General features: G+C 42.1%; 2 long non-coding RNA genes and 1 pseudogene across 2 annotated transcripts; all 3 read left to right on the forward strand.

The window, feature by feature from the left end:
* The first annotated feature begins 1,048 nt into the window (after nucleotides 1-1,048).
* Nucleotides 1,049-1,530, forward strand: LOC140636082 (ATP synthase subunit g, mitochondrial pseudogene; annotated as a pseudogene).
* Nucleotides 1,531-3,667: 2,137 nt separating this feature from the next.
* On the forward strand, nucleotides 3,668-4,701 carry LOC140634805 (uncharacterized). The gene is made up of 2 exons (XR_012032182.1): nucleotides 3,668-3,976; nucleotides 4,483-4,701. It is a non-coding gene; the product is annotated as an uncharacterized lncRNA (long non-coding RNA).
* A 4,744-nt stretch (nucleotides 4,702-9,445) lies between these two features.
* Nucleotides 9,446-18,053, forward strand: LOC140634806 (uncharacterized). Its single transcript, XR_012032183.1, has 3 exons — nucleotides 9,446-9,620; nucleotides 9,963-10,015; nucleotides 16,798-18,053. It is a non-coding gene; the product is annotated as an uncharacterized lncRNA (long non-coding RNA).
* The last annotated feature ends 4,589 nt before the right edge of the window (nucleotides 18,054-22,642 follow it).

The following is a 22,642-nucleotide window of genomic DNA, read 5'->3' on the forward strand; positions in this document are numbered from 1 at the left end:
AATGATCCTGATTATTCAGTTTTCTTTTTTCAATCTCACTTGAATATAGGCTCCAAGAGGGCAAGCTTGTGTCGGTCGGCCTGACTCCCCACGACAGGGCCAGGGCCCAGGACGGTGCCCAACAGACACTTATTATCCGAGGAGCAAACGCTGGACCTGGATTATCTGGGTGGTGGTCCAGGGTGCCTGAAGCCTGAAGATCATTTTTCAATTGCTCCATGTCAATGGATTAAATCCCTTGAGCAAATCAAAAGTAAGAATTGTGGCAAATATCCAGAGAATTCAGGTGCAAAAACCTTCTTTGACCTCAAATACCCATTTCAAGAGAAAGTCATCTTTCCAGTTCCTTTGGTTCTTGACTTGACTTTGTGTAAATCAGGCTATAAACAGCTTCTTTTCCACTGGAATAGATTTTCTCCTCCCTCAATAATTGGGAAGTTTTAAATTAGCAAAACTTCTAATGAATTATGGATATATGGGTAGACCATTTGGGGTTTTGTGGGGGTTTTTTTGGGGGGGGAGGGGTGTTTGGTTTTGTTTTTTTACTCCTAGAAAAGAATTAGACCAGAGAAGCCTTGGTTCTAGATTCGATTCAGCTGATTCTCAGTTATGAGATCCTGACTTTTCTGCACCTCAGTTTCCAATATTTTGAATGACAAGCTTTAGCTAGTATTAGGTAAAGTTTCTTCTTTAAAATATATGATTCTAAGAATTACATATTTTTCTACAATGCAAAGATGATTTATGAGAAAGATTCTATCTCATGGGGAGCCAGGGGTAAGATAGTTCTTTTTAAATCATTTCTTAAATACACTTACTCATCTGTTGAATTTTGTTCACCACAAAATATTGAAGATTTGTGTAAGTAATAACCTGAAAGGATTTTGTACATATTATTTACAAACCACAGTGCTTCAATTGGGTTAAAGAGTTAAATATACAATAACAATAGCTAATATTTATTTGCATAGATTGTACTATGTGTTTCAAAGTATCTTAATCCCTACATCAGCTTTATGAAGTAGGTAATCATATAATCATTGTACAGATGAAGAAACTGAGGCACAGAGAGGTTAATGGGGGTCCAGGGCGATGGAACTTCCATCCTGGAACCTTGGCCTCGTTCATCCGTAACCTCACCAGGAAGGCTCAGGCGCTGGTGAAGCTGCTGTGACCTACTGGAAGCCTCGATTGGCCACATTTTGGCACTATGCCAGGGTTGAGCTGGTTCCTCCAACCCCTGCTGAGATCCTTACAGTTATTTAGAGTTTGAAAAAAGTAGTCAAGAGTGCTCAAACTGGTAGCTTCCAACAGCTCACAGTTAAGGAAGCTCTGAAAGGTTTGGTGGCCACCGAGGTGTGGATGTGGTTTGAGGTCGGCGAGATCATAGGCAAGCGTGGCATCATTGGCTATAATGTTTGAAGACCAATCTTTAACATCTCTTTCTATGTGGCTTATTATTTGAGTGTTCTCGGGCCATGTGTGATCAGACTGATATTTGAATAAAATAAGATAATGTATCAAAAAAAAGGGGGGGGGGTAATGGTCTCGCTGCGACTCACACAGCTCGGAAATGCCAAGTGAAGATTTGAACTGTATGCACAGCTCCAGGACTCACACACTTAATCACCAAGGTATACTGCCACTGAGTACAGGACTTTTCCAAATCCAGAATGGGGAAAGATAATGTAAGTATTAAAAAAAAAAAAAGGAAGTTAACAAATGTTTTGATATGTAGATTCTACTTAAAAAATGAAAATGGAGAACTGAGTGGGAAAAATTAGAGAGGGAGACAACCATGAGAGACCCCTAACTCTGGGAAAGGAACTAAGGGTTGCAGAAGGGGAGGTGGGCAGGGAGATGGGGTGACTGAGTGACCACCGAGGAGGGCAATTGATGGGATGAGCACCGGGGGTTATACTATATGTTGCCAAATCGAACTTCAATAAAAAATAAATAAATAAATAAATAAATAAATAAATAAATAAATAGCTCTATGTCAGAAAAGAGCATACATATTCATTTAAAAGGCAAATAATATCTTGGGAAAATACTTGCAACCTTTATGACAGACAGGCTTATGTCCCTTTTACAGAGAGCCCTTTAAATAAGAAAAAAGCTAGGGCAACTGGGAGGCTCAGTGGTTGAGCCTCTGCCTTGGGCTCCTGGGACCCAGTTCCTCATGGGGCTCCCCGCGGGGAGCCTGCTTCTGTCTCTGCCTCTCTCTCTCTCTCTCTGTCTCTCATGAATAAATAAAGTCTTTAAATAATAATAATAAATAAACAAGAAAAAAGCCAATACAAGACAAGAAAAATGAACAAAAGATATCAATATACAATCCAAAAAGAACACTGAATGAAAACAAAATTTGAAAGACTCTTCAAACTCTTGGCTATGAAATAAATGCAAATCAAAACAACAAAACAATGTTTTGCCTATAAAATTTATGTTTTTCACACTGGTATTTTTACTGAGGCAACTCATGGTAATACAAATTGGTACACCTTTCTTGATTTTTTTTTTTTTTTTTTTTTTTTTTTTTAGTGACTACCTGGAAAAATAATCATTCATGAATGTGGGAAAATATTGATAATTGTGAAAATCTTGATGATTTTTGAAACTCAGTGACAGGAATGTGGGGCATCATTGTATTGGACCTAACTTTTGTGTTCAAATTTTTTCATACAAAAATATTTTCAAGAAAAAGTTTTTAATTTAAAAATGTATAATACTTAAAGAAAAAACATTTAGTACTTTATAATGCAACTCAAAAAGCTTCTGTATAAGATTACTCCTCTTGTTCTTGTTTATAATAGCCCCCAAAACCTAACAATAGAAATGTGTTTTTAAAACAGTAGTGCGGGGATATGTGGGGGGGCTCAGTGGTTGAGCGGCCGCCTTTGGCCCAGGGTGTGATCCCCAGGTCCTGAGATCAAGCCCCGACATCGGGCTCCCTGCATGGAGCCTGCTTCTCCCTCTGCCTGTGTCTCTGCCTCTCTGTGGGTCTCTCATGAATAAATAAATAAAATCTTAAAAAACAGTAGTGCCAACTTGCTAAGATGAAATATTAAGTGACTATCAAAAACCATTTTTACAAAGAATGTTCCATGGCAGGAGAAGATATTCCTGGTAACATATCAAGTAAAAACAAACAGAAACCAAAGGATTTTGTGTTTCTCAAAAAGACATTTATGTCCCCAACAGGGCTGGAAGAAAAACATTCTCAAATTATATACAGATTTTCTTTGATGGTAGAATTATATTTTTTTATACTTTAAAGAATATTTTCTGTATCTTTTTAGCTCTTCAGATAGTCATGTTAGAGTGAGGGTAGAATATAATGTAAACATTGAAGATGGGAGGTGGGGAAGCAGGAGCAAGAAAGAGGATCACAGGGCAGCCCGGGGAGGGCTAAGCAGTTGAGCACCTGCCTGCGGCCCAGGGCATGACCCCGGGTCCTGGGATGGAGGCCCACGTCGGGCTCCCTGCAGGAGCCTGCCTCTCCCTCTGCCTGGGTCTCTGCCTCTCTCATGAATAAGTGAATAAAATCTTTATAAAAAGAAAGAGAATCACAAATGAAACAATTCTCTAATTCTACTTGAGCCTATTTTTTTTTGTTTTTTTTAAATTTTTATTTATTTATGATAGTCACAGAGAGAGAGAGAGAGAGGCGCAGAGACACAGGCAGAGGGAGAAGCAGGCTCCATGCACCGGGAGCCTGACGTGGGATTCGATCCCGGGTCTCCAGGATCACGCCCTGGGCCAAAGGCAGGCGCTAAACCGCTGCGCCACCCAGGGATCCCTACTTGAGCCTATTTAGTTGGGTATCCCTGAAAGCGCTACTGCTGCGAAGAGATCTGTACCCTAAGCATGATCCCGGGGAGAGGGACACCACCTCGCAGCCACAGGCCCACGCCCTCCCTCGGTGGGGGGGCTCTCTCCGCATCAGGTGCTCGCATTCTGGAAGGAGCAGCAGGTAAGCAAGCCTGAAGCACCGGAGACCCCAACCTCTCGGGTAGGCCTGGGTCACCAGCTGCGCCCTGAGCCCAGGCAATGCTGTCCCACCCTCGCCCCAGGGTGAGTGCCTTATAAACAACAATAGTCTTTTTTTTTTTTTTTTAAGATTTTATTTATTTATTCATGAGAGACACAGAGAGAGAGGCAGAGACACAGGCCGAGGGAGAAGCAGGCCCCATGCAGGGAGCCCGATGTAGGCCTCGATCCTGGGATCCCCGGTCACGCCCTGGGCCCAAGGCAGCCGCTCCGCCGCTGAGCCCCCCGGGGGGGGGGGGGGGGGCACAACAATAAACTTGCCAGCCGATGGGAGAAAGAATCACTCCTCCCGTTCTTTCTTTTCTTTTCTTTTCTTTTCTTTTCTTTTCTTTTCTTTTCTTTTCTTTTCTTTTTTCTTTTCTTTTCTTTCTTTTTTTTTTTTTTTAATGTTCTTTCAAAATGGAAAATCTGCATGGCCCAACTCAACAGCGTGTGTGCTGAGTACTTTTTCCTGTGGTGGGCCACCGAAGGTTCGGGTGTGAAGATAGACAAGCTGGCTACAGTTGTCTGATAAATGCTCCGCTTCTCCAGATGGAAGAAATTTGAGAAAATTCAACAGAGTGTCAAAATGTTTACGAGAAATATGAGATGAGAGAGTTCTGGGATACAGACCAGATAGACAAAATAAACGAAGTTAGTCCTTTGCCACCTCTGAGGTCTCATTACAAATCTTTTAACTCCCTGAACCGGGAGCCTGAATTTCCTCGACCAGCGGGGGAGCTGGGGTCTATCCAAAAGCATACACAAAAGGTGTCAGAAAAGCCTTGTCCCGAATGATGTAGGGCCTGCTATCTTCTCCTGGCCCTACACGTCCACCTGCTCGGGGCCCAGGTCCTTCCTTCTGCACCATCTTCTTGCCAAGGTAGTACCGTGCCTGCCCAGGTAGCGGGAACTCTGGAATCCGTAGCCTGCACAAGGCCATCAACTCGTACGAGGGAGGGACAAATAGACTTGGAGGTTGAGGTGATATATTTTATGGCCCATTTGAAGGGCGACAGCCCCGCTAATAATAGGAACGTGACTTTTGGGGATCCCTGGGTGGCGCAGCGGTTTAGCGCCTGCCTTTGGCCCAGGGCGCAATCCTGGAGACTCGGGATCGAATCCCACGTCGGGCTCCTTGCATGGAGCCTGCTTCTCCCTCTGCCTGTGTCTCTGCCTCTCTCTCTCTCTCTCTCTCTCTCTCTCTCTGTGTGACTATCAAAAAAATAAATAAATAAATAAGGAACGTGACTTTTAGGATATAGCTATTCAAATTTTCTCTAAGTGTGTAGTATTAAAAAAAAAGTGTGTAGTATTAAATAAGAGGAGAAAAGAAGCAGAGAGGAGATTTTAAATCACAGATGAAAAATCAAATTATTTAAACTTTTCTCCTAAGAAGTGTGCCTTTCCAAAGTTTGATCTTGTTTATCTTCATTTGAATTTTTAAAAGAAAGAAGCCTATGTAGGTGTATTGCTTACTTGTGTTCCTTTTTAAAATTTTTTTAAAAATATTTTATTTATTTACTCATGAGAGACACAGAGAGAGGCAGAGACACAGGCAGAGGGAGAAGCAGGCTCCATGCAGGGAGCCTGATGCGGGACTCGATCCCAGGACCCCAGGATCAGGCCCTGGGCTGAAGGCAAGAAGCTCACCCACTGAGCCACCCAGGTGCCCCTAAATCTTTTTTTAATAGCTTTAAAAAAAAATCTAGGTTTTAAGTTCACAGCAAAATTGAGCGGAAAGTACAGAGGTTGGGCGGACAGCCTCCCCCTTCACACATGCCAGCTTCCCCTATAATCAACACGCCCCCAGCAGTTAAAAATTGATGAACCCTCACCGACACATCATTATCACCCAGAATTTGTAGTTTACATTACAGTTCCCTCTCGGTGCTGTACATACATTCTATGGGTTTGAACAAACACGTCCCTGTATCCACAGTATAGTATCATACAGAACCGTTTCATTACCCCCCGGATCCTCTGTGCTCCTTTATTTTTTTTTTTTTAACTCTCTCGCGATGTTCAAAATCCAGATGAACCCTTCACTATAACTCTAGTTGAGAAACATGTAGTGGCAAAACCCCAAATGTATCTACAATGATATCCGCATTCAAATTTAAAGAGCTGTCGAGGGACGCCCGGGTGACTCAGCTGGTTGAGCATCTGCCTTCGGCTCCGGTCGTGATCTCGAGGTCCTGGGATCGAGCCCCATGTAGGGCTCCCTGCTCAGTGGGGAGTCTGCTTCTCTCTCTCCCTGTGACCCCGCCAACACCCCGTCTAATCTCTTCTATTCCAGTCGGTCTCAGCATCTCGCTCCCTGAACCCCCTTGTCTTTCTTCAGGCACATCTCACCTCAATGCTCTCCATTTTCCACCTCATTACCCATCCATCCCTTTGGAACCCAGCTGTGTCCTACCTTGTCTAGGAAGCTGCTGCAGATTGCTCCTATCAGCAATGAGTGTCTCCCCTCTGAACGCTCACTCAGTCACTTTTCCATTATTTGACTCTGATTTATTTATTTATTTTATTTTTTAAAAAGATTTTATTTATTTATTTGAGAGAGGGACAGAGCAAGCATGAACAAGGTGGCGGGGGTGGGCAGAGGGAGAGGGAGAGGGAGAAGCAGACTCCCTTCTGAGCAGGGAGCTGATGTGGGGCTTGATCCCAGGACTCTGGGATCATGACCTGAGCTGAATGCAGATGCTTAACCACCTCAGCCACCCAGGCGCCCCTTGACTCTGATTCATAAAACTGGTTTTTACTGCTGGTTAGAGTTTCAGATGCATAGGTCTTGTCTCCAAAACGGAAGTGTAAACAGCTCAAACACAAAAGTTCTGTTTCCCCTTCGAAGAAAGCAGAGTTCCATGAATGGAGATGCAGTTCATTGAACTCTTTGCATTTCTGACTAAATGGCATCAAACCAAGTCCATGGTAGCCATCGTAAGAAAGTACGTAGGGTCAGAGGACCACGACTCTTTCTACGTCAACTGAACCAGAACAAAACCGTAAAACTGGTTCAGTTCTATTCACTAAGGCTTATCCAGATTTATCTCCAAGCAAAGCTTTCCAATCAAGAAACAAGTACACTGACTTCACGTTCACTAGATGATTCAATGGCTTATGGCGAACCAGACTAGCCTCCCCCCAAACTCCACACTCCACTGGTTCACCATGTTTCTTCACAGATAATTGTAATTTATGTGACAAACAAATTATTGGCTCTAGCGTATATTTCCTCTGAAACCACCCTGCCCTGATGTGCCTCGGGGAAAGCCAGCTCCTGGTCCTTATAGAAAATAAAGTACCTTCAAATACTTCTGTACAAACAAATAGGTATTTCAGCATCATTTCTCACGGAGTTCTGTAGATGTGGGAACAATCATAACACGAGAGGACTAAACTGAGAAAGGTGTGTTTGTGTAATGAGAACAACCTGTCTTGGTTGACATAAGGTTAAAAGCTGTTTTAGTGCTGTTGTTAGAAACCCCAACACACCCTCTTCTTTTTCAAGCCCATCCCTTAGGAAAGAAGAAAATATGGTTGGTGATCATTAGCCAGTTTTATTTTATTTACTAAGATAAGATTTATAGCTCTCAAGTGAGACTAAACTTTTGTGCACTACCCACAATTACCTTGTGACACAGGGTGACCAGTTTCTTTGTAAATGTTGGACTCTCCCAAGACAGTGAGAATTCCTGGGTATCAGTTGGCCCACTAACCCCACAGAAATGGTCAAATCACAGCTCATGACTGATTAGAACAGTCACATAACCGAAGGTATTGTGGGGGAAATAGGTTATCTAAGACAATGGAAAAAGGAAGATTATTTTTAAGTGGTATTGAGATAGCTAGATAACTCTACAGACAGGAAAAAGGAGGCCAGGCAATGATTTATATTAATGCATGAAATCAAACACCAAAACAGAGTACACTGAATAGTTTTGAAACTCACAATCTTTATCCAAATTTTCCCAAATAAAAAAAAAATTCTATCCTAAGAAATACTTTAAAGGTTTGCATAGAAACATAAATATGTATGATCTTAGAACCTAATCATTCTTGTTGTTCCATTTGTGCCAATGCATTTAAAAATTAACTGGAATAGCGTTTGAAGGACTCACAAAATGTCTTAAATTTAAGTAAAACCTCTATTAACTGCTAAAATAATGTGAGTTTGAAGTGCGAGTTGCTGGAGAACATTCCAGCCCAGTCTTCCAAGCACAAGATATTTGCAAAGAACCAGCATATCATTTACTGCCCTTTACAGGGAAATCTTGGCTTTGAATTGCTGTAAGAGATGACCTACTGCGTGTCTAACATCACTCAACAGAGCATTTTTTTATCACTTGATAGACAATTGACCTCTAGAATCCACGAAGGGAAAAATGGCAGCAACAGTATAAACACAGTATTTTCCCTTTTTTTTTTTTTTTTTGCGTAATATATATACCAAAGAGCCTCCAAAATTACCTTATGAATTTCTAGAACGCAGTGCTCAAAATCCAATCAAAATCATCATATGCTGGATCTCCTTATACTGGAAGAACAAATTCTCACCAAATTTGATTCCAGTTTTAGATATATAACTTTTTTTTAAGGTTTTATTTATTTATTTATGAGACACAGAGAGGCAGAGACACAGGCAGAGGGAGAAGCAGGCTCCCAGTGGGGCGCTTGAGGCGGGACTTGATCCCGGGACCCCAGGATCATGCCCTGGGCCCAAGGCAGACGCTTAGCCACTGAGCCACCCAGGGGTCCCCATGGAGGTATATTTTCTTACTATGGAGCAATTTTTCCAAAAATATTTTTTTTCATTAACAGTCCTTATGATATTGCTCTGTTCTCGTCAGACTGGAATTTGCATCCACTATGGAATTTTCAAATTTGAACTGGTTTTAATGTTCCTGTTTGGTCTTCATTCTGGGGAGTGACTGCAGATACTCACGATAAAGGGAGGGTACAGACTCATTATAAAAAGTTTTTGTTGCCTTGCAGATCATTCATCTATTTATTGAACAAATATTTACTGAGCGCTTCTGCTAAGTCGGTGCGCTGGTTTGGGAGATACTATGGGCGCGAAAGCACAAACCCTGATTTTCCAGGAATTTTTCTAGTTCAGTAGAAGATTTGGGGCAAGTTAACAGGCGGTTTATCAGAAATGAGAGGTCACTGGAAATGGAATGCCCTCGAAGATGCGGGGCAACCCTAGCTAGAAGGAGATCCTCGGTGGGTGCCCGGGGCTGGGCGGTGGAGCATCTGCCTCGGGCCCAGGCCATGACCCCGGGGTCCCAGGATCGAGTCCCACGTCGGGCTCCCTGCAGGGAGCCTGCTTCTCCCTCGGTCTGGGGCTCGGCCTCTCTCTCTCTGTCTCTCAGAAATAAATAAATAAAATCTTTTAAAAAATGCAGGTAAACCCTCTGTCCTCTTCCACAGCACTCGGCCGCTGCTGCCTGCACACGCTCTCCAGCGCGCGTCCTCCCCTCCTGCTCCAGCCCTGGCTGTTTGAGGGCAGGGACTTTCGGTCTTCTTAATCCCTGTGTCCGCCCTTACCCTGAATCCCGTTCCAAGCAAGGAACAGCCACTCAGTAAGTGCTTCTGGGATGAAAATGTTCTCTCTTGCTCATAGCATTTGCTTCATCCAGAAAAATATTCCCCCAGGGAATCCCAGCTTCACTGTAAGCAGCAGCTCAGAAGAGAAGATAGGCCTAAGCACGCACTCGCACCACCATCATTCATCAAGGAGTTAGAATCTGGGAACAAAATTCCCAAAAGTGCTCCTGAGCAGACACGGTTTAAACAAGGGGATTCTCCCGTAAAGGACCCACCTGTAGTCCCTTTTGTAGGGAGCTTAGAGCCCAGGGGAGGAGCCAGGAAACAAACGCAGATTCAAACTCCAAACGTGCTCAGTGACGTCTCTTCTCCTCCAGGCCCGGACCTGGACCCACTGGCTCCTCTGACGGAGAGGGAGGAGCAGAAGCAGGTAGGAGGAAGCTCCGTGGGGGAAGCACCGAGCTGGGAGGCTGGGAGGCAGGCTTCAGCCATTGGGCCACCTGTTGCCCCCTCCTTGGGGTTTGCCGGCATTGGCCCGAGCTCCTTAAGAATATTTACAAATCAAAGGCTGCTCTCAGAGCAAAGTCCTAATATTGCATTCAACCAGATTTGGAATTTCTAGAGTATTGCCGTCCCATAAACCAGAAAACAGCTTTGCTTTGCATTCCATCTCTTAGATTCCTGTTTAATGGCCTTCCAGAGGAGCTTTAGAAAGTCAGAAGCAGCCTGCCCAATTTTATTCATGCCGGTTTTATTGGCTTTCTCCGGAGAACTTTCAAGTCTATGCCAGTCTTAGGCAAACCGCTGTCTTGGTTCAAGTGTGGTGTGTGGCCTCTAGTGAAGCACAGATGGTGGCTTCCGGCGGGTAGGCTGGCAGTCCCAACTTCACACAGAAGCTAGTTCTCTGTGTTCCATTAATCATCCTAAGGCTTTCCAGGCGTTACATTGGAGGCTACCCTCTCGATTAATAGGCTTTTAGCAGAATGAACAAATCAACCGAATTTTAATGAAACGGGAGTCCGTGGGGGCGCCTGGGTGGCTCAGTGGTTGAGCTTCTGGGGCTCCCCGCAGGGAGCCTGCTTCTTCCTCTGCCTGTGTTTCGGGGTCTCTCGTGAATAAATAAATAAAATCTTTAAAAAAAAAAAAAAAGGATTTGAGGATCCCTGGGTGGTTCAGCGGTTTAGCGCCTGCCTTTGGCCCAGGGCACGATCCTGGAGTCCCGGGATCGAGTCCCACGTCGGGCTCCCTGCATGGAGCCTGCTTCTCCCTCTGCCTGTGTCTCTGCCTCTCTCTCTCTCTCTCTCTCTCTCTCTCTGTCTAAAATAAATAAATAAATAAATAAATAAATAAATAAATAAATAAATCTTAAAAAAAAAAAGGATTTGAATCCATATCATTGTGACTGAAAAACCCATGCTCTTTGCTCAGCTTTACTTCATAAAGGAAAAGTTGGACACAGTGAGTAACGGCTGGCCTCCACGCAGCTGCTGGAGTAGGTCCGTAAAGATGGCAAGAATAAAATCAGCCGCCGCCGTCACCATTGGCATCTGCTACGTTCAACCTGTGTTCTGTTTCCTCACCTTGGGCCCAGCGGCACCACAGTCATCCCTTCCTCTGCACACCCCCTCAGGCCTTGTCCTTTCTCCGCTGTCATTCAGGAGGTGTCATTCATGTGGGGAGTCCCTTGAGCCATTCTCCCTGGACACACTCAAGCTCTTCCAGAGAGGCTGGGTCTAGTTCATCCTTGTTCCCCCAAAGCACTTAGCATAGAGAGGAGCTCACCACACTCATAAGAGGCTGTTTCATCTTCTAAGTATCTCAAAGAAAAAAATCAGACCTAAATGGAACCCTCGAAGCCCATGGATATCACCACATATATCATGGTCTCCCATGTTGGATGTCACACCAATGCCTATTGTTTCCAGACATTGGAACACAACTAATTTGTATATGTTTTATTTTTTTTAATTTTATTTATTCATGAGAGACACACACAGAGAGAGAGGCAGAGACACAGGCAGAGGGAGAGGGAGAAGCAGGCTCCATGCAGGGAGCCCAACGTGGGACTCGATTCCAGGTCTCCAGGATTTGGCCCTGGGCTGGAGGTGGTGCCAAACCGCTGAGCCACCCAGGCTGCCCTGTATATGTTTTAAAGTAATCTCTACACCCAACATGGGGCTCAAACTCACCAAACTGAGCTTAAGAGTCAAGAGCTCCAACCGACTGAGTCAGCCAGGTGACCCGAAAAGACAGCTGATATTTACTGAGCACCCACTGTGCCATCACTTTGGGAAGTGATACTCACTGTCCGATGTAATTCTCACCACAACCCTATGATGTGAGACTATCACTGACCCATCTCACGAATGAAAGAACTGGAACTGAGAAGTATCAGTGGTAAGTAAGGCCGCTATTTAAGTCCATACTCTTTCCTCACAATGGTGGACAGTGTAGACAGGTCTCCCCGATGTTTCCCATCCACCTACATCCTAACTAACCTTCAAGTCCCAATTCAAGGCTGAGAGGCTGTTAATGCCAGACTCACACGTCATAGTGTTCAGTATTGTTTCATGGGCTCACCTCCCTTTAACTAGATTCCGAATTCCTTAAAGACAGGGTGCATCGCTCACTCAGAGCAGTTGGCAGAGTGATAAACACACAGTGGACGCTCTGCAAAATGCTTACGGGATCAATTACTACTTTTACTTTTTTAATTTATTAATTTTTTTAAAGTAGGCTCTACAACCAACAAGGGGCTAGAACTTGCAACTCCAAGATCAAGAGCTGCATGCTCTACTAACTGAACCAACCAGGCGCCCCTCGACTACTACTTTTTTTTAAGATTTTATTTATTTATTCATGAGAGATACACACAGAGAGGAGAGAGAGTGAGGCAGAGACACAGGCAGAGAGAGAAGCAGGCTCCATGCAGGGAGCCTGATGCGGGACTCGATCCCGGGACTCCAGGATCAGGCCCTGGGCCGAAGGCAGGCGCTAAACTGCTGAGCCACCCAGGCATCCCTCGACTACTACTTTTAAGCACTCAGAGTAGCATGGCTCGAAGTCAGGCAGTGCTGTGTGGTGGGAAAACAAACAAACAGAGGCTTTAGAGCTAGACATGCCTCGAGTGACTCTGGTTCTTACTACTTGAGTAAACTTGGGAATTCACTTACATTCTCTGAGACTCAATGTCTTCATTTGCAAATGATATAGATACATGCCTTACTTAGGCCATTGTAAAAGTTAAATTATTAAATGAGAACATAATCCCAAATACATACCATGATGCCTAACCCCTCCCAGGTGCTCACTAATACAGTTAATGTAGATTCCTAAAGCCCAGTAGTAATGACTAGGATAGGCTAGATCACGCTGCAGCGTCAAACAAGATTATGATCTTGGTGTGTTAACACGATGGTGATTTATTTCTCACTGCCTGAAATACCTGGTTAGTATCTCAGTGTCTGGGTGACTTTCCAGGGACAACTGTTTTCAGTGCAACAACTTAACTGTCCAGGTGGAAATAAGCACCACCATCTTGTATCATCTGGAAAGCACAGCTTCTTTGGTTAATGACAACTAAACCAATGTTTTGTCTCAGAAGTAACACGTAATTGTCATTTGTGTTTGTATTTTGTTGGTCAAAGAATTTCGCATGGCCATGCCCAATTTGTAGAAGACAGGGCAATACAGGGCAGCCCGGGTGGCTCAGCAGCTTAGCGCCGCCTGCAGCCCAGGGCATGATCCTGGAAACCCAGGATCGAGTCCCACGTCGGGCTCCCTGCATGGAGCCTGCTTCTCCCTCTGCCTGTGTCTCTGCCTCTCTCTCTCTCTGTCTCTCATGAATGGATAAATAAAAAAATTTTTTAAAAAGATTGAGGAAATTTAAAAAAATAAAAAAAATAAAAAAGACTGGGCGATACAATCTTCCCGTAGGCATGAAAACGCTGCTAAGCAGCTGCCGTAGCACACTAGACAGGAAGTTACTTCATACTGAAAGAATTAAAGTGGGACTTTCTACCAAAACAGAGGAAGAGCAAACATACTACAATGCACACTCTTTACTACCTTTGGGGTGGAAAAGGCACTGAAATGAGAGATAGGTGGTTTGGTTTTATTCCCAGTTCACATACTATCTGGGTGTACATTGCTTGCGGATCATGTTATTATTTGTGCTTTGTTTCCTTATGCAGAAAAAGAGGAAGAGATAAAGCCTATGCCCAATGTTTTGTTCAGATCAAATAGGTTTGAACATTTTATTTATTTATTTATTTATTTATTTATTTATTTATTTATTTATTTAAGATTTTATTTATTATGAGAGACACACAGAGAGAGGCAGAGACACAGGCAGAGGGAGAAGCAGGCTCCTTGTGGGGAACCTGATGCGGGAGTCGATCCCAGGACTCCAGGATCACTCCCTGCACCAGAAGGCAGACGCTTAACCTCTGAGCCACCCAGGCGTCCCAGGTTTGAACATTTTAACCAAAATTGAATTTTAAGTGAAAAACTTGAGCAGTTCAGTGAATTCACCTAATTGTCCTAAACTCTTCAGGATGGACGTTTATTTATAGGAGTAAAAAAGCAAAAATGAAATAAAGAGAAGGAGAAAAAAGCCCAGACACCTGACTCAAGTGGCAAGTTCTGGTTATTATTTGATAAGGTTGAACAGTAACAGTAGTGAGAAAGAGCGTGCTCTGAGTTGATTGCTTCCACTCGGCCACACAGTAAGATTCCCATAGCTGAAACTCTCAGGCCCAGCTGAAAGGGTCTTGCTACTTAATCATGGAAGCTCTTTTTGTCTTCCCTGCCATCTCTGCTGGGTGTGGGATTAGAAATGCAACCAGAAACTCTTCCTGGGATCATTTACTGCTACTTCCAAGCAACAAGAACTTTATTGCTAATAAAAAGTACAGTCTGGAAAGACCTGATTTCTTCTCACCACATGCCTTCATGTGTCTTAAGGCTGACACTGAGGGAGATAAATAAAGGTGTTGCCCTTGACAAAATTCTAAGGACATCCAGGGTAGGACAAGTCTTATCTCCACAGTCCGCATCTTCCATCCCCTACTCTCTCCCAAATAGTCTTCTTCCCGGCAAGTAAACCTCAGGTCCTGGAATCAGACCACCTGATGACTAGTTTCATTACTTACTTGTTCTGTGACCTTAGGTAAGTTGCTTAGATCTCTGAGCTGAAGTTCCCTGTCCTGTAAAACAGAATAATAACGGTACTTACCTCATAGGGATGTTGTGATGTAAAGATTGAATTGACCTTGTCAACTATGTCTGGTATATAGTAATGATCGAGAAATGTCTACTCTTATAATTATCAATAGTGGTAGTAGCAAGGGGCGCCTGGGTTTTCAGTCAGGTAAGCATCCTACTCTTGATTTTGGCTTAAGTCATGATCTCGGGGTCATGGGATTGAACCCTATGTAAGGCCCTAAGCATTACAGACACTACAAAGAAATATAGATCAGAGTCCTTTTCCTTGAAAGGTTCACAGATGGCACAGGCGTTCTTAAGGAATTCAATTTTAGGGGTGCCTGGTTGGCTCCATCAGAAGAACGTGCAACTCTTGATCTCAAGGTCATGAGTAAGCCCCACAATGAATGTAGAGATTACTTAAATAAATAAATAAATTTAAATATTCAAGAATAAATAACAGTAAGAAAGAAAAAAGGAAAGAAAAAAAAGAGTAACAATTCAAGATACCAGCAAAAAAAGAAACACGGGCACATTATATAGTTAAATTGCTAGATAAGAGGCATGTATACAATAAATTTGTAAAAATACTGATGGAGGAGATTAAATAATTTGATCAAAATCAGCATGTATATTTGTGAATCACAGAATTCACTTTAAAAGTCATTACTCAGGAACTGCCTAATGGCTCAGGAAGTGAAGTCAGGATTGGAACCAAGAGACCGTTTTGCTGACTCCTGGATCGTGCTGAACCTATCAGTTAGTCTCACTGTGTTTCTATTTCTTGATCTGAAAATTGAGGCCAGTAGGTTAAACCAGCCTACAGATAGATTCTGAAGAATAATTAATCTACCAGAAGGATAGGAAAAGGCTTTTCTAATGTTATAGAAAAAAAAAAGTTATTCTATAGAATGAGTTGCTATAGAAATAGCATGTGGAAATTAAACCCCAATAAAAAAAGCGAAAAGTAGAAAGTATGGAAAACCTCAGATGAAGTCCTATGTTACCGACAGTGTAGGTGCAATCCAAATAGGGTTCGTTTCACAGCTTCAATAGGACAGTCCCCCTATTTTGGACAAAATATCATTAAAATTAATTAAGCATGCCACATTACCAGATTGTATAGTTTTCTGGAAGCAACCATTGTTTTGGATTACTGCTAAATTAAAAATAGAAGAAAAAATACATAAAGATAATTATGAATCTGAGGGGGCAAGATTTTGGTCACCTTCTTTGGTCTTTTAGATGACAAGAGAAAACTATGTATCGTTTGTGGTTTTTAACTCCCCAAGGCCCACAAGGAAAGGCCCAGAAGAGAGATACCTAACATCAAATCATGTCTTAATGGACACTAAATAGTGGCATAGATTGTGGGTTTCTACTCAATGAATATAAGATATTGCCACAATTTAATTTTATTCTCAACCAAACCAACTTTAGAAAACTTTATGTTTTTCAAGGACACTGGAATGTCAGCTAAACAGTGTTATCTGACATGGTCGGGCGAAGGCAAATTATCTGCTCAGACTAGGGGCATCCTAAACATCAAGTCCCAGTTCCTTAATAACCTAGTTCAACCTGAATCCTTTTCTTTGACACTCTAAGCAACCATTGGGAGCCTATATAATTGTCATCTTATAAAAGAATTCATTTACAGGTGGTTTGAAAGTTAATGGTTAAACCCATTGTTTGTGGTTCCATGAATATAGGTCACAATAGTAACAAGCCTTTAGACAGAAAGTACATAAAGAGGCAGTGAGCAGTTCAGGACCTTATTACAACATGTCTATCAAACCCAGAGGAACAAACAATGTGTCTGATTGATTAAAAAAAAAAAAAAAAAAAAGGTCTGGCAGACAGCTCTCATTGTGCCATGAGCCCCAAACTTTGCCTCAAATTAAAACTGGAAGTTTAAGCAAAAGCTTTCCTGACTCTACTCCCCAGGACCAGCTCCCTTTACGGCAAAAGTTCCAGTTACATTCAAGATTCTCGTCTTTCCTCTCATAGGTTCAGCTGCTGGTGACCCAGAAAGGTCTGTGTGCAAACAATGGTCCCAAAGATGGAAAGATCTATGGTGAACACAACAAGACCTACCCACCCTGCCTCCTACAACACACAACGTAAAAACTGCCTTTCACTTTTCCCAATTCTGTTCTGGTTAATCTCCTGTCTCATGTGGGAAAAGACAAATACTAACACTGCAAACGAACAATATCCATGATCTTTTGAGGATACTTTAGGGATAGGAATATAAGGTCTGAATAGGAATTTTTATTTCTTTTTTTTTTTAATTTTTTTTTTTTTATGATAGTCACAGAGAGAGAGAGAGGCAGAGACATAGGCAGAGGGAGAAGCAGGCTCCATGCACCCGGAGCGCGACATGGGATTCGATCCCGGGTCTCCAGGATCACGCCCTGGGCCAAAGGCAGGTGCTAAACCGCTGCGCCACTCAGGGATCCCGGAATTTTTATTTCTTAAACTAATATCACATCTAATGTCTCTCATTACCAGTTATTTGGAATCTTTGAAGCCCGTAGGTAATATGATGTGGCTTTTATCACATTAAGTTATTGTCCCCCATGGACCATAAGGTGTTCCTTTGTTCTTCTTATTACCAGCACCTCATCTAGTGTGTGTCATTCAGGAGGTTGCTCAGTGAAAATCTGCAGGCTACACTGGTTTAAACACAGCTAGTCAAAAATTTCAGATTAAAGATACAAAGCTTGTATCAGATTGTAAAAGAATGTTTGAGATTCAAAAAAACGAAGGGAACACAATTGGAAAAGGTGAAAGCTTAATTAAAAGACTATATAGGACAATTCTAGCAATTGCATTTAAGATTTATAAAGCCTATGTAACTGAGACACAGACAGAAATTTGGTGCGGAATCCGGGAAATGCAAATCAAAACCACACTGAGATATCACCTTTTACCTGTCAGAATGGCCACAAATCAAAAAGACAAGAAATAACAGGTGTTGCTGAAGATGTGGGAAAAAAGGTACCCTGGTGCACTGTTGGTAGGAATGCAAATTGGTGGAGTCACTGTAGGAAACAGCATGGAAGCTCCACAAAAAATGAAAAATAGAAGAAACATATGATCCAATGTTTCCACTACCAGATACTTAGCCAAAGTAATGAAAAAACAATTGGGATGCCTGGGTGGCTCAGTGGTTGAGTGTCTGCCTTCAGCTCAGGGCATGATCCTGGAGTCCCAGGAACAAGTCCCATGTTGGGCTCCCTGCATGGAGCCTGCTTCTCCCTCTGTCTGTGTATCTGCCTCTCTCTCTCTGTATCTCTCATGGATAAATAAATAAAATCTTTTTTAAAAAATGAAAAAAAAATCAATTTGAAAAGATACATGCACCCCCTAAGTCTATTGCAGCATTATTTACAATAACCAAGGTATGGAAGCAAACTAAGAGGAGTCTACCCATAGACGAATGGATGAAGATGGGGGATACTGTGTGTGTGTTTGTAGAATAGAATATTAGCCATAAAAAAGAGTGAATTCTTACCACTTGTGAGAACATGCATGGACCCAGAAGGTATTATGCTAAGCGAAATAAGTCAGAGAAAAAAAAAAAAAACCAAATGATTTCACTTACATGTAGAATCTAAAAAACAAACAAACAAACAAGAATAAAGAGACAAACAAAAAGCAGAATCAGACCCATAAATACAAAGAATAAACTAATGATTGCCAGAGAGAAAGAGGTGGAAGGATGGGCCAAATGGGTGAAGATGAGTGGGAAGTGCAGGCTTCCCATCAAGAAATGAATAAGTCACAGGGATAAAAGGTACAGAACAGGGACTACAGTCAATGAGAGATTGTAATAGTGTTCTATGGTGACATGTGGCAGCCACACTTGTGAGTGGAGCACAACGTATGAACTTGTTGAATCACCATATTATATACCTGAACCTAATGTAACATCATATGTCAACTATACTCAGAAAAAATTGGATGTGGGAATTGATTATGTTTTTGTAAATCTGTTTTTATAATTATATATTTTTATATATGTATAATATAGCATCTTATTATATTAATATACCATATATATCTAGATGGTATAAGAGAGGTCTATATTCATACTTATTTGTATGAAGAATTATGGTACTATACGTTCAGAGCCAAAAATTATAAACCAGATATATGAGAATAAGTAAATGGTATATTTGGGTATACTTAAATTTTATTTTTCATGCTGAGTCCTGACCAAATACAAAAGAAATTAGCTAGTTTACCTAAATACCAAATAAACTCTCCCCGCCTTCCTCCTCACTCCCCAAAAGGACTGTCTTTAATTGCTATAATTTCCTTGAGGGCAAGGACAATATCTTAGGCCTCTACTGTGTTTCTGATAGAACCTCCCAAAATGCTACTGAATACTTAATAATAGTTCGATAATATAACTTAAGTGATCAGTCTTCTATATTTAAAAGCGTAAATCGCAGGCACTTCTGTAACCACATACCATCCTATAAGTGCTTGGGGTTTCCTTAAATATGAATAAAAAGAGTCGATTGGAGAGGATTTAATCTCCTTTAAAATATAGAGACTTTTACTGTGATGCTCTGGGAGGTGATGAATGATGAGAATTGGTGGCCAAGGTAATGCTGTCACATGTGCTGACAGGGCCCTGCTGCATTCTGGTTTCCACTTTGCTCACGACACCTTACGCAACGCCTGGCACAAAGTAGCTACCCAATAAATATGAATTAATACCAAAGAGTAAATCCTAAATATCAGCAACTTGATCATTAATTCTTATAAATTAAAAACTTTTCTTTTCAGGATATCAACCTCTCTTTTTGCTTATTTTTGGCACTAAAATATCCCAACATTAATAAATTATTCATTAAAAAAAATCTTTGGGCCCCTGGGTGGCTCAGCTGGTTAAGTGTCAGCCTTTGGCTTAGGTCATGATCCCAGGGTCCTGGGGTCGAGGCCTGAACTGGGCTCCCTGCTCAGGAGGGAGTCTGCTTCTCCCTCTGCCCTCCCCCCCTGCTCATTATCTCTCTCTCTCTCAAATAAATAAATAAAATCTTTTTTAAAAAGATTTTATTCCTGAGAGAGAGAGAGAGAGATAGGCAGAGGGAGAAGCCGGCTGCCTGCGGGGAGCCTAATGCAGGACTCGATCCTGGGACCCCGGGATCATGCCCTGAGCTGAAGGCAGATGCTTAACCACTGAACCACCCAGGTGCCCCAAATAAATAAAATCTTAAAAAAAAAAAATTCTCTGTAACTTGAGAAAACTGAGATAAAATCTGATGAGTGGTGTGAAAGCCTAGGAGAGAAGAACCTGGGAACATTTTGAGGAGAATGCAGGGAGCTTCCTATATTTTGTCAAAATATGAAAGAGAGTGGTAGAAAGATAAGGAAATGGAGAGCTTTTTGTCCTGAATTATTTTTAAAGACTTTCATTTTGTTTTACTTTGTTTTTGAAGACTTTCATTTTCAAATAAATCAGAAATGATCATTTTATGAATACATTTAATTATGCCAAATACACTTGTCTGTTTCTAAAGTAGTAAGAAGGCTTTGATCTTAAAATATTCTAAATATAGTTACAACTGTGCCTACTTATCTGCAGTACTAGGCTGTCCTCTTTTATAACCCCGGATAGCTTATTCTTCAATAGCTTACACATTCTGGATATTTTATCTACGCCTACCTTTTGACTAATCAGGTCAAAATCAAGATATTGTGAAGATTGAGACACGGGGTGGAGGGGGATGCTCCTGGGTGGCTCAGTCAGCTACACATCCTACTCCTCATTTTGGCTCAGGTCATGATGTCAGGGTCATGGTCTCAGGGTTATGAGAAGGAGCCCCGCACAGGGCTCTAAGCTCAGTGGGGAGTCTGCTTGAGACTCTTTCTTTCACTCTCCCTCTGCCCCTTTCTCTGCTCTCTCTCTAAAATGAATAAATAAGTCTTTAAAAAAGAAAAGATTGGGATCCCTGGGTGGCACAGCAGTTTGGCACCTGCCTTTGGCCCAGGGCGCGATCCTGAAGACCCGGGATCGAATCCCACATTGGGCTCCCAGTGCATGGAGCCTGCTTCTCCCTCTGCCTGTGTCTCTGCCTCTCTCTCTCTCTCTCTCTGTGACTATCATAAATAAATAAAAATTTAAAAAATAATAATAAATAAAAATAAAAAAGAAAAGATTGAGGGTTCTGGATATGCTACAGTGTGCTGAGCTTTGTTCTCTATACAGACAACAAACATGGGCACTGGCATCTCCCTCTAGCTTGGCCTTATCTCAGAGAGAAAATGGGCCCAGCTATTAGCCAGTCTCTGGTGCCAAAAGACTCACTTGGGTCTCGAAGAACAAGAATAGGCACATGGTCTTCTCTTGTTTCTGTTTCTTTTCATGATAGAAAAATGAAAAGGAGAAATAATTTTTTAAAAAGATTTTATTTATTTATTCATGAGAGACACAGAGGAAGAGAGAGGCAGAGACACAGGTAGAGGGAGATGTAGGCTCCACGCAAGGAGCCCTATGTGGAACTTGATTGTGAGAATCTGGGATCCCGCCCTGGGCAGAGGGCAGATGCTCAACTGCTGAGCCACCCAAGCATCCCAGAAAATGAAAAATCTTTTTTTTTTTTTTAAGATTTTATTTATTTATTCACGAGAGACAAAGAGAGAAGCAGGGACACAGGCAGAGGGAGAAGCAGGCTCCATGCAGGGAGCCCGACGTAGAACTCTATCCTGGGTCTCCAGGATCACACCCTGGGCTGAAGGCGGCGCTAAACTGCTGAGCCACCCGGGCTGCCCAAAAAGGAGAAATCTTAAACCAAATAGAACACCATGCTAATGTCTGCTAAAATGATTTGAGGATTTGGGGACTATGGGGTTACCATTAACAAATTGGAGGGGTCTTTCCCAAAAGCCTAATACTTGATATCTCAAACAATGATCCAAAGCCAAAAAAACCCCAAAAAGATCCATAGCACAGGCATAAAAGTGATATTTTTACTAAGAGAAAAGTTGAATCGCTTCAATGTATTAGTGCAGAGGGATTCTGTTTTTACAGGGTGGTTCTGGAACAGCAGATTTGATGGGAGTTGTCTGTTCTTTGAAAAATGTCAGGAGAGGACCTGCATTCACTGGCTTTCCGATGTGAAACAAGAAAAGACAATAACCAGGTTCTTAACATTAAGCCAGTGTAAACATGGATCAAATCGATTTCAGGCTCTGGGCCTTCCGTGTGGTGAGGCCGGCTTCTGGGAGGCCGTCACCTGGGGGTAGTCTTCCCCGGATCAGATTCAGAGGTGGCTGAATGTGGCCATTCCTCCTTCGGGGTCATCACTTTCACAATCTCAGGCCCGCTATTGATTTGTTACTCTGACTTTCACAACACAACCACTCATGCCTGAGTTTTTCCACCTCATTAAGTAATAATAGTAATAATAGTTGTCGTTACCTCATGGTAGGACGGGAGTGTCAATGAATGGAAGGGAAGTGTTGAAATCTTGGCAATCTAAAGAAGGCTGTTCCTCAGACTCCCTGGAACACACTTCAGAAGAAAGTATATACAACACATAGAAACCAAATCAACAAGCCATCCTGAGTAACATTAGGTGAGGTGTTATTCCAAAATTTAAAATAGGGGGAAAAAAGCAAGGATAAAAATTCAACACAAGCTTGTTTTCAAAGTGATAAAAATGTAAAATTTCAAGATAGAATTTTAAATGTTTTCAATACACACACACACACACACACACCCGTGTGAGTCTGTAGCTATGTAATTAAGCTAAACCAAAAAGAGATTTACATTAAAATATTTAATGTAAATTACAAGAGCTATAAAGAAACATTCCTTGAAGTTATAAAGTATAAC

Source organism: Canis lupus, chromosome 6 (assembly GCF_048164855.1).
Source record: "Canis lupus baileyi chromosome 6, mCanLup2.hap1, whole genome shotgun sequence".
Taxonomy (NCBI): Eukaryota; Metazoa; Chordata; class Mammalia; order Carnivora; family Canidae; genus Canis; species Canis lupus.